Source organism: Dermacentor silvarum, chromosome 1 (genome assembly GCF_013339745.2).
Source record: "Dermacentor silvarum isolate Dsil-2018 chromosome 1, BIME_Dsil_1.4, whole genome shotgun sequence".
Classification (NCBI taxonomy): Eukaryota; Metazoa; Arthropoda; class Arachnida; order Ixodida; family Ixodidae; genus Dermacentor; species Dermacentor silvarum.
In genome coordinates this window covers 340,746,409-340,759,330 of record NC_051154.1, presented here as the reverse complement: position 1 = coordinate 340,759,330, position 12,922 = coordinate 340,746,409, and the positions used below count along the sequence as shown (strand labels likewise).

The 12,922-nt window shown below is 50.0% G+C and overlaps 1 long non-coding RNA gene across 1 annotated transcript; it reads right to left on the bottom strand.

The window, feature by feature from the left end:
* Nucleotides 1–582: 582 nt before the first annotated feature.
* On the bottom strand, nucleotides 583–12,668 carry LOC125942321 (uncharacterized). Its single transcript, XR_007465003.1, has 4 exons — nucleotides 12,333–12,668; nucleotides 5,919–5,988; nucleotides 4,651–4,812; nucleotides 583–1,324 (listed from the first exon to the last, which is right to left on the bottom strand). It is a non-coding gene; the product is annotated as an uncharacterized LOC125942321 (long non-coding RNA).
* Between the last annotated feature and the right edge of the window lie 254 nt (nucleotides 12,669–12,922).

Below are 12,922 nucleotides of genomic sequence, written 5' to 3'. Positions count from 1 at the left end.
CACCGGCACTCACTCGCACTCGAACTTAGCTACCGTCACACTTACTGGCACTCACTCGCACTCACACTGACTCACTCCCACTCACCTGCACTCATACTTGTTGGCGCTCACACCCACTCGCACTCACCTGCACTCACTCGCATTCACCTGCACTCGCACTAACGTGCACTCACGCATACTGGGAGTCACAGTGTATACAAGGTGTTTTTTTTAGTTGCACTAAATTGTTAAAATTTGAAAAAATGTAAATCCATGGTCACGTTATGTCTACCATTCGAGTGTACGAATTGGCGGCCTCTAGATACATAGCAATTTCAGCACTTACATGCGTAATTACCGAAGTTACACTAATTAACTTTCTAATTATCAACAACAGGTGGCTACAGCAAATGAGTACTGAGTACAAATGAGTACTACCTATCCCGACAATCAAATTTTGAATAGTAGAGTTCATGTGGGGGCTACGCAAACAATTAGTTCCCCTTGGCAGGCTCCTTGAAACCGAAACTGACTACAAGAAGAGCATCTATGTTGTCGCCCCCCCCCCCCCCGCCTTTTGTGACGTCTCCAACGTCACCACTGGTCCAGCCCAACGAGCAGCTTGCGTTATCTCCTTGATGTCTGCAGCGTTGGCCTAGCGCTTCAATGCCGGTGGGCCGCCAAATTTACATCGTCATTCTGTTGAGCACCATGTTTCGCTGTAGCGCCAACCCTGCTCCTTAAATTGGGCTTTTAGATACTGCAGGCACGGCATCATATCAATCTGTAGCGTCGACTGCGAACGCCGCAGATAGCAATAATGCAAGCTGCTCGCGGGGCCGAACTGGCGCTTACCTCGGAGATGTTACGAAATGCATGGGGGCAGTGACATCGACGACACAGACGCTCTTTTTGCGGGCAGTTTCGGTTTCAAGGAGCCTGCCAAGGGGAACTAATTGTTCGTGTAGCTCCCACATGAACTCCTCTATTCAAAATGTGATCGTTGGAATAGGTAGTGTCGACGACGGGCCCCAAAGTACTCATTTGCTGTAGCCACCTATAGTTGATAATTAGAAAGTTAATTAGCTTAACTTCACTAATTACACACTTAAGTGACTAAATTGCTCTGTATCTAGAGGCCGCCAATCCGTACACTCGAATGGTAAACCTAACGTGACCAAGATATATATATTTCTAATTTTAAAAATTTGGTGCAGCTAAAAAGAACACCCTGTAATTACAGGACCATCTGCTTTCCAGGCTACTTAATCTCCCTGCTTAGCATGGAGGACAGGCTGCTTTTGAGCTGCACAGTTGTCGTCGTGAACTTGCTGGAGGATGTAACCTGCAAGAAACAAGATGAAAATTTAGCATGGCATTGCAGCACACTAGCAGAACAATACTAACTTTCTATATCGTTTGGTGGAACATGTGAATGAACAGATGCTGAACTTCAACCAATGTCAGATGCATCGTGCCACCTTTATTTATGGCTGTGCACGCGAAGGTAGCGAGAGTGTGTCCCCTGGTGGTCAGACGTGCGGAGTGCCTTAACAGGAAGAGGAATGGCGCATGGCAAAATTCCCGAACGACTTGCTAGTGTGTGCATATGTTTGTGAATTACCATGTGCGTGTATAACTACTGTGTGTGTGGGTCTACTTGCGCAGCCCTGAAAAAGCAAGGGGTGTGTGATAATGGACCAAGAGGAACAGCAATGGATAGTAGCGTGCGATACGAGCTAATTGAGTGGATGTACGCACATGAAGTGTGTTGTAAATTACACCTTTATTTTAAAATGTATTGTAATGCAGTTCTAATTACATTTACACTTTTCTACTTACTGCGCACTTATTTTGGTCATTGCTAACATTTACTAGAAAATAATTATAAAATTGCAGCACCTTTCTAGACACTATTTAAAGAAAAATGTATAAGATGGCAACCCTCTATAGGTATCATATGAATGCTAAAATTTCATTTCTTTACGAACAATATTTTGCATAGGCCCATATAAACAATGCGCTATACAGGGTGTTTTCTTTTAGCTGCACCAAAATTTTAAAAATTGCCTGTGGCAGATAGCAGAATTCTAATCTTTGACCTAAACTACTTAATTAGGCAGCCATTACTTCCATGAGAAATCAAAATGCCTAATTGAAAAATTAAAAAATTTATGCTAATTAAAACATTAATGAATTCCATTACAGCACATATTTCTATATACGAATTATAGCCGGCGGGTTCGCAAGGCGTATCCACTTGGAACGAATTCTTGGGACTGAACCAGTTTCGAGATAATTTTCAAAGTGTCCGACAAAATGAATGGGCGTTCCAGTTAACTTTTTAAGAAAACGCTGTTTTCTACATTGAAGCACATAACTGGAACACTAATGCATTTCGGCGGACACTTTGAAAGTTGATATCTTGAAACTAGCGCAGCCCAGAAAATTTTTTCGAAGTGGATACACCTTGGAAACTCATTAGCTACAGTTTGTAGATTAAAATATGTGCCGTAAATAATTAAAGAGTTAATTATTGTAATTTGGTTAAATATTCAATTAAGCATTTTGATTTCTTACGTAAGTAATGGCCACCTCATCGAGTAGTTTAGATCAAGGATTAGAACTGTGCTATCTGTCACAGGCATTGTTTTTAATTCGATGCAGCAAAAATTTAAAAAACCTGTATATAAAATATAGTAGTATATTTACCAAAGTTTAGGTGCTAATAGAGCACTGTAGCAGACCTTTAAGACATCCAGCTTCTGGCAATTTAGCAGCTAGTTGGTTCATGACTTCAGGACAAAAAATACGGCGCTAAGCAGAGGAGGACGAAGTTAGACAAGGAATGACATATACAGGTGCCAACTTCCAAGAGTTTTGTCGGCAGAAAACACGCTGTTTTATACATGACACCGTCCAAAGTAATCATAGTAAAGATAAACGAACAGGAATGAAGGGATCCAACAAGTGCTCATGAGACAGTGATCATCACAGTAGAGAGGAATGCAAAGGTTACAGCAGGGACCTAAACTGAACTATCAGGCAAGCACATAGGAACTCGCGTCCATTACAGGCTCAAATCAAGTGGCATACAAACACGACAGCTGCATGTTCTAATCTTGGCGGTAATTACAGGCTATCATTAAGAACGACAATTCTTTGTCACTTAATATTATTGACCGCGTGCTAACACACTGACTGTCTGCTCTATTTATTAAGAACGCCTCGATTATTTCCATTTCAGTGCGGTTTCTTGCTTTCCTTAGAAAGGTCATTTGGTCCAGTTGTGGCGCACAACCACAGCACCTGCAGTGCCCGCCTGTGTTGCTGTTGACCACCAGCATGTGTATTGGACAAATGGGACGATGCTCCAACGATCGTGCAAGAGAGCACCGGTTGGTGGTCAACAGCAACACAGGCAGGCACTGCAGGTGCTCTGGTTGTGTGATTTGAGCCTGTAATGGACTCGTGTTCCTATGCGCTTGCCTGATAGTTCAGTTTAGGTTCCTGCTGTTACCTTTGCATTCCTCCCTACTGTGATGATCACTGCCTCACGAGCGCTTGTTGGATCCCTTCACGCCTGTTTGTTTATCTTTACTATGACTACTCTGCACGGTGTGATGTATAAAACAGCGTGTTTTCTGCCGAATAAACAGCTGGATGTTGGCACCCATATATGTCATTCTTTGTGTAACCTCGTCCTCGTCTACTTCGCGCTGTACTTTTTGTCCTCGAGCTTATCGCAATCATCACAGAAAATGACAAGACTATTCGAATCAGAAATTTAAGAGAGGTACTTTTTCTTTTAAGCAAAAGAAATCTTTAAGTTAAGAAACTAAATTGATGTGCACTGCGCTAAAATGCAGGAGAGTTTCACTCCACCAAAATTAAGGGCACAACTATGCAGTTATAGAATGCAATATTGTGGTTTGACTACACTTGGTCTTGCCAGCAAGCTTTTTGTATGAACACTCAAAGAGATGTATAAAACAAACATCAACACACATTTTCCCACAAATTTGTTTAATACATTGCATCCAACTATTCCAGATTTCTGCAAGAAACACCGGGGCTGTTTATTTCGAATAATTAAAATGACTGCTGAGTGTAGAGAGGCATATCATTCCAAATAGAGGTGGTATGGTTCATAAGGAATACATTAAAATCCTCATTCATGCACATTGTGTGCACTGAGGCAGCTCAGGTAAAATTGTGCACATACATCACGAATATTAAAGCTAGTTACAGCCACACCACACAACAAATGCTGCGATGACCATATTTCTGCTATAAACATTTTCTATTCACCATCAGCTGCCCACACATGATAGAAAGAAAAATGTATCATTACAAATAGCTATCAGTGAGCCATTTCTGCCCTTCGACAGTTCTCACAAACACAACCAGTTAGGGAAGGGGTGCTCATTCAGGACCTTCCCCAAGGATCAATGGACCATGGCTGCTCGACAATTTAGCAAGGGCTGATGATTTTTGGACGGTTGGAGTGGAATGACCCACACAAATGGCGGCTTTCCTTCATGAGAGTGCAAAGGTGGTTTCTGCTTGTGAGCCTCATCTACAGAAATTATGAAAGTACGCTACACTGCCCAAAAGTACAACTTTCAGATTGCAGTATTATTCAGTCTTCACAGTGGAAATAATACATACCAATTACAGCATTCAGATGAACTGGGTCCAATTCCTCCTTCACTGGGTCCTCCTTGTGCCTGTTACTGCCCTTTCCATAAAGGCTCTTACCCTGAACCTCAGCCTCCCCAATGCGGTCGTGCATTGCCGCCATAGGACTTCAGGCCAGATAAGATCGTTCACCTATTTTCACCCACAGTGGAAAATTGACACAAGAAATCAGTGAGGCATACCGCATAAATAACATCGCATGTGTGAGCCAGACTCATTATTAATGCGTGAAAAAGGGCATCCTTCGTAGATGGCAAGGGATAGAAATTAGTCTATGTCTGCTTACGTTTTTCTATGCAAATACTGTTTTAATGCAAGCACACATCCAGTCTTACTTTATTTAATCCTTCCATCAAAATGCCAGTTGTTAGCCGAGGTCAAGTAGTATATTTCCCTTCCCTCCCTGTGTATACATATATAGAAACTTCATTTGACTGGAAAATATTTTAAGGAGCGGTGTTCAGAGCCCCACTGGCCTCTGCAGCCTGCCTGTGTAAATTTTGTCCTGAAAAGTTAAATGAACTGACCGGCACGCTCAAAAGGACCCTACAAATTTGATTTGACCTAGTGGGCACGGCTGGTTCTCAGAAAATGCACAAATACAGTGATGGGTATCCGTCGGCATACTGTAGTGGGTGCAAGCTAGCTTCGACATTGCTGCAGTACTTCAGCTGTCACACGGCTGCACCTTCACATTTCAGTTTCAGAGAAATTCAAGCTCATTAAATGTGTATTTGCCAGTGGCAATTATTCTGAGAACAAGACAGAAATAAATGTAAATAGCAATGTCAAACAAAGGTATGCACGCTGTATGCTTAGACATGTGACATATTTGGCACACTACACTTCGAATTCTAACAAGCACAAAAACTGCACATGCGTGTGGTATAAACAGAGAAAAAATACAGAAATAAAAGCTACAGCATCGGAAAGTTTCAAAACAATAAAACCAAAATAAGAAGTAAGATATACTGTGTGCAAAGCAAAAATAAAACTTAATTTGCAGCCAAGTGATCAAAGAGAGAAAAAAAATACTCAACATACGGATATGTTAGGTTTAGTTTTATATAGAACATGATAATTTGTGCATAATGTTACGAACACAAACAAGCAGCAAATTTAATAAACTTGCATAAATATTTAGCCTATTTAGTGCTCCATTATGTAATATGTCTGTTAGCTAACACACAAATCATACCGAGATCATACTTTCAGGTACACGTACACTTCATACATACCTGACATCCAGATTACACGCTGTTCTGCTGTAGCCATGGCCACAGGTTCCCTGCCATCACGTGGACACTGCTGTGGGTCACGGCGTCACCACTACAAAATGAATTCTGTGTTAACTTATAGCACTGGCACAATAAAACTGTCATATTTTGAACACATGCAAGGTTCATGTAAAAACAGTCACGAAAGCATGTCTGCACTAGTGCAGGGTGGCAACAGAGCACAAGGTCGAGTCATTGATGAATGTCATGATAATAGGGACCCCTTCATCAAAGTAAAATTTTGAACACGCACGCAGCAGCAGCAGCAGCACATTACAAGAAATGTTTGTTTACATAACAATTCTAGGGTTTGCTTTCATGACTTGGTTTAAGCAACTTTCCCCTATCATGTTTAGATATGTCAAAGTTATGGCAACATCTCTTGTCTTGAAAAGACAGCTGTACTAGTATGGCAAGCTGTGTCTGCTTACTTACTTCCCCCTAAATCTGCTCGTAAACCGAAAACCTGGTAAGCAGATATTATTTACTACGTCTAAGAGTTTATAAGCGAAGAAACGTAATTGCAGTAAGTATTGGTGAAGAGACAGATGGGTCGTTATATGCAACTTCAGCAGAAAAGCGGGAGCGCACGTACAGGTGCACATGATGAACACGATTATTTCAGAACGTAATCTGTCTCCATCAGAAGAAAACGCTTATCAGGATATTCAATTTCGCATCGAGGCATTACATTTGCAAAACTAAATTCTGACAACCAGCACGCAACATGCATAAGCACAGGCTTCACTGTTGTCGGGGGAGTTCTATTTCCTACGTTCGCAAGGCACCCTATGCACACACGATGAGTACGCACAACCATAGCCTCCTCGATAAACTCTGTGCCTGTCAAGACGCCGAGAGAACAATAGGGAGGCGCCGTCGGCAGAGTTGCAAACTGCCGCCGCTCATTTCGCTAAGGGTGCCACCGACGTAGAGTGCCACCGCCTCTCCCGTCTGCGCGGCGGGCGCGACGCCGACTGTTTTAATTGCTGCGATGGTGGAACAACGATCCACTGGGTGACCAGAGCCTTGTTTATAACGCTGTAGAGCACTATGGTAGTGTCTCGAATAGTCTGTGAAAGTGTGAGCGCACTTGCAGCAACTGCAGCGTCAAAGTGGATTGCGCGTCGCACGTAGCAAAAAAAAAAAAAGAAAAGAAAAAAAAGCGCGAGTTTGTTTATTGTGGTTAATACGCCCTTAGTTATCGTAGTAAAGTGCAGAGAATACGCAAATCGCAAGCGTTCTTACAGCTATATCTTGTCAAAAACTGCTTGCGACGCTGCTCTATAGTGAGCCGTCCTTCTTCTTCCTTCATTCTTATAGTGAGCGTTAGTAGCATACTATTTTTACGACTTTCAGACAAGTTTTCCCCAAGTTCTTTTGCATCAGATGAGCGTTGTGGCCGACATGAATATTTATACCCAGAAACCTTTCCACTTTCTACCACGTCCGTGTGCCTTGGCGACCAGGAAAAATAGAAACAAATATTTGAGGACCTATAGAAAAAGCGCCGCATGCCTTGAATAAGCAATATGCGCGCAAATATTTTATTGCAACCGCTTTGTTGAACGATGCATGCAGCTCAGACATACAAAATCCCGAGATGCAAACAGTTCAGACATACAAAAAAGTCCCGAGATGCAAACAGTTCAGACATACAAAATTCCGAGGGCGCTTAATTCTGTCACTACATATGCGTTGCTCGAAGTTACATATGTATCCACGTGAAAAAGTTCACGGTGCTTTACCCGCACATGATGTCTGTGAAAGAGCGTGGCCTCTTCGAAGGTTTTTTCTTTCTTTTTTTTTAATAACGTGATCGCACGTCAAAAGCATCTAGCAATCCCGGTCGCTCAGCGTTAAGCTCAGGTCCACGATCACCCAAGAAGGTTTAAAATGCGTGGACCGCACCAACGTTGCTAGGTTTGACCGTACTGCACGAGAAAAACCGACAAAAACAATGCACCCGACTTGCGATCCCAGCGGAGGTAACGGAGAGACGGAGTAGTAGTAGTGATTTTATTGAAGAAGAAAAATGACGCTTATTTCTGCTGCCCAATAGGGAGCACGGCGCAGCGTCAGGGGAAAAAGGCGATAAAGATGTTGAAAGGAAGGGAAGAGAAGGAGAAGCAGCAAGAGTCTCATCCGATCATGGAGGAGGCTGGTGATGAAGTGAGGCTGCTGTAGCCCACGTATCCAGGAAGACGCAGGTTGGCTGTAGCAGCGTACACCTCCTGCAGAACAAGCACATCGTACTCGCTCCGCAATTGGTGCATGGAGAGGTCTGCCTGCCACCGCCGCAACGAGTTTGCGTTCTAATGGAGCACGCTCGGGCGGCGGCGGCAATGTCCTGCTGCAGGCGGGAGGGGACTAGCCATGTTGACTACTAGGTGGGGGCACGCCACCTGCCTTGAGGCAGATAGAACGCAGCTGTTGGTTGTCTATAGGCAGCAGGTCGGCGATCGCCCTGAGGAGGAGTCGCAGGTTCTTGTTCTCCTCATCGCTGGTGGACTGAGGAGCCTCCTTCGGGGACGGCCCTAGCTTGATGCTGCCCCACTTCTTTGGGCCTGCCTGTGGTACACGCTGCTGCAAGCGGGGTTGGGGGTGGTTTGTAGAGGTCGTGGCCTCCTTGTCAGGAGCACCGAGTGCTGCAGCGTAGGTTTTGCCTCCTGTCGGTGTAACACGTGGCGGTCCAGAAGCAGCTGCTGCTGAGCTGGTGGTGGGTGTAGCCCGTAGGACCGCCTGGGCCTCGCGATGCGACAGGTGTGTGGGAGCCGACGCCTTTATCGTGGCCAGGCGCCGTTCTCTCTGCCATAGCGGGCAGTTAGGCGAGTCGGCTGGATGTGGTCCTCCACAATGCAGGCATCTGACCCTGCTCGAACAGCACGATTGGGTCTGGTGTGGGCCACCGCACCGCAGGCACCGTACCGGTCTCTGGCAGGTTGCTGTGGCGTGCCCGTAGCACCCGCAAAGTAGGCACTGCAGAGGGCGAGGCCGGGAGGGCCGCACCTCGAAGGGCATGCTGAAGAGGTAGATCCTTGCGGGGGGGTAAGGGCCAGCAAAACGCAGCACCAGTGTGGTGCCCTGTCGCTTAGCCGCGACCACCCGTACCTTCGACAATACGGCAGCCAGCAGGTCCTCATCGGCGTAGTTGCCATGTACGCCTTGCACCACGCCGCTGCTCTGGGTGCGGTCGGCCGGAAGGCGCGCGGTCACGGGCATCCCGGCGATCTCTGACGTGGCCAGCAGGTGCTCCGTCCATTCCGGCGATGCCGCGTCCGCAGCCACAATGTTCTTCTTCGTGTTCACGCGTACCTCCTTTACTCCAGGCAGCGCGGAGAGCGCCTGCGCGATGGCGAGGCGGGAGGTGCGGGGAAAGGCTGGCACCGTTGTGTCCCCGGACGAAACAGCACTGTGCGAGCTGTCAGTGGCGAGGTGGGCACAGAAGTTGTGGGAACCCCGGCAGTAGCATCGGGATCCACGGAAGGAGGTGCAGTAGGCGCAGGTGAACTACAGGGAGCCGTAGGTCGTGCGGCAGGAGGGATGGCAGGCTCGGTCCCGGGAGAAGGGACGCTGTTCCCGGCTAGGCCCGGTGGCAACGCAGAACGCTGGCGGCGTTTCTGCACCTTTGACAGAACCTGCTGAAACTCGCCCTCGGTGGTAATGCCACTAGCCGGGGTGAAGTGGCGATCGTCTTCACCTGAGACACGTGGCGGCAATTTAGTCGTCGATGCAATGTGTGGCGCAGTCCCGACTGCTTGCAGCTTGCGCGAGGCACCCTCATCATCACTACCGAGCTCGCTGGGATGCGAACGCTTACAGGTAGTAGTGGTGTCCATATCTTCGAGGTTTGCGTCTATCGTCAGTGGGACGTACTGCGGTTCGACGGGAGACGCGCCCGGCAACCCCGTAACAGCGACGAAATCCCCTGCAAGCAGTACATCCGAAGAGCTCGTGGGGGTTGTCGAGGGCGCAACGGCTGTATCGAGGGAGCCGGTCGATGGTGTCTGCCGAGCCGCCGCAGTGGCCAGGGAGGCAGCAGCGGCGGTATCGGAGCAGGAGGATCCCGAAGTAGGCAGGTTCCCGGCGATCTCGTGCAGCTGCTTGGCGGGGTCGTTCGTCAAAAGAGGCGGCGTCGCGAACATCCCCGTTTCGGAGGTGGTCGTTGAGGAGGCAGTAGATGTCGGCCGTTCGCTGATGGCCCGGCAGAGGCGTTGCGCCTGCTCGTGGTGCAACCGCACTGCCTCAGCGCTGGCGATGAGCTGCCACAGAGATCGTGGGCAGGCGATGCTCACCGCGCGTTTGCGCGACGAGCTGCGTACGAGGGAACGCCGCGGGTGGTTGGTCGGCTGCGCCGGTGAAGCTGGGGGCGCCCCTGCCATTTTAGCCGCGAAAAACGGCTGCGCTAGACAAGCGCGCAGATGGCAAGAACTACGTCCAGCTTGTGGATAGCAAAAGGTGAAGAGGAAATCGGCGGAGACGACGTCGTTGACCGGGCGAGCAGGCAGCGAGGACGATGGTCAGGCGAACGGGCTCGGCGAAGTCCACTCACCAACCGGAGAGACGGAGACGCGGGCACACGGCAGGAGTCATGAGCTAGTCAACGTCGGTGGCGCCATCTCTCGGTGGAAACGACCAATAGGGAGAGGGGAAAGCGACGGCCGATCGAGCGCCGTTTGACAGGCACAGAGTTGCTCGGTGAAGTGGGCCCTGCGGCTCTACGAGGCGGCGGCCACATCACGCCTGCGGTACGCCCTCCCGCTGGTGGCGCTGCCGCCACGCCGCCTCGAAAAGTTGGAGCTGCAGCACCGGGCGGCCATCCGACTCTGCCTGGGCGTCCCCCGGAGCTCCCAGATTGCCGCTACCCTTGCGGAGGCTGGAGCATGGCCCCTGTCGCTCTTCTTCCTGCAGCAGGGGCTGAGGCACGTCGACCGCCTCCACCATGCTCCTGATGGCAGAGGCCTGCTGCGTCGCCTCCAGTCCCGGCCTTCCTCAAGGATGGGTCAGCTGTGCCGCCTCTACGAGGAGGTGGTTGGCAACCCACCGCCGAATGCGGTACAGCTGCCCCCACCGCAGAGGCCTCCTGTCCCCATCGCCACGGAGCTGCCCGGGATTTCGAAGAGGCGCTCACCCGCTTGCGCCCTGCAGCAGACGGCCGCCTGCCTCCTGGACGAGACCCTCGGAGACCACCTCCTGGTGTACGTCGACGGTTCGGTGGTACCGGACACCGGCTCTGCCACGGCGGCCTGCACGGCACCAGCCCTGCAGAAGAGCAGGCAGTGTCGACTGCCCAGACACGCCAGCTCGACTGCAGCGGAGGTGGCAGGCCTCCACCTGGCCGTCGACCTACTCTCTGAGGAGCTTCCTGGGGTACCAGCGGCCATCCTCTGCGACTCCAGGGCAGCCCTCCTCGGCCTGCAGAGGCCAGAAAGCGCCAGCCTTGGAGTCGCACTGCTGTCTACCCGGCTGACAGCGCTGCAGGACGCAGGCCACCCGGTGTCCCTGCACTGGATCCCCGCCCACGTAGGGATCTCGGGCAACGAGGCAGCCGACACCCTGGCGAAGGACGCCCACCACTCCACTGTGCCCCTCAGTCGGGCCGTGACGGAGGGCGACTTCACAGGACTGAGGCTGCGGCGACACCTGGCGACCCACCACCCAGACAAACGGGTGGCACTGGGATGCCCCCCACGACCACTCCCCCAGCGAGGCCTGGCTCGCAGGGAGACCTCGCTCCTTCTCCGGCTCCGCATCGGCTGCAGCTGGACGGCAGCACGCAGCTACCGACTGGGACGAGCGACGTCCCCGGCCTGCAGCTCCTGCGGGGAGCCGGAGACGATCGGACATCTCCTGCTGGCCTGCCCGGCGTACCTCCAGCAGCGGGGCCCACTCCTGCAGGAGTTCCGCCGCCTGGGCCTCCCCTGTGGCAAGGAGGAAGATCTCCTCTTCCCCGGCCGACACCACCTTTCTGCACTTCGAGGCGTCGTGGAGTTCCTTGACTCGTCAGGGCTCTCCGCACGCCTCTAAGGACATTTCTACAAGCGGGAAGGCCTCACGGCCTCCCACTCCACCCCGGGCCTGACCGGCCTGGCACAACACCCCTGCAGACTCTGCAGCACACCAAGGCCTTCCATCTCGGCCTGATACGTGCCGCCTATGCCTGCCGGTTTTGCTTCGCCCAGCCATGGCGTCTCCACTCTATCCCTTCTTTCGCTCCCACTTACCCCTCCCCGTTGGCGCTGAGCCGTGCTCCCTCAAGGGCTGCAGAAGATAGCGCCAACCTTTCCCTTTCCCTCAAGAACCACTTACCACAGGCACAGAGTTATCGAGGAGGCTATGGCACAACACGTGTAGTTAGCAAGCACGATTGCTTACCTTTTCAATGGCACGACGCTCTCCAAGTTGCCGGTGCTGCGTCGACGATGTTACTCCCAGCATACATGCCGCTGCGTAGTGGACGATCTGAGGCACGCTACCAATAGGAATTATTTCTTTGCGATGTCCACCGAACTTTTCATGACAAGACACAAAGGCCACGGCACAAAAATCGTTGTTCCATGTTTGCCTAGCGCGCCACGCATACGCCGAGTTTGCAGCGAGACACAATGTATCTTCTGGCACTTTTGTGCACGCTAACTACGTCCCATTTCATTACAGCAAACACAAAAACACACGATCAAGCAGCTCACACAGACGACCGGCACGTTGAAGACGATGGATGGATGGATGGATGGATGGATGAGGCTGAACCACAGAACACCCATCTGAACCCTTTAAATCGGGCGGTGGCATACGCCACCTAGCCATGACTATTAACATAATTTGTACTTTGTGGTGGGTGAAATTTCACCCCTGCCTTAATTTTATCCACCAATCACATAACCTCTGTTTGGTTATTTCTACCCGCTTAAAGTCTATTTTGCCTTCACTGTCCCTAAACCCCAATGCTTTGAAAAAATCAGCCC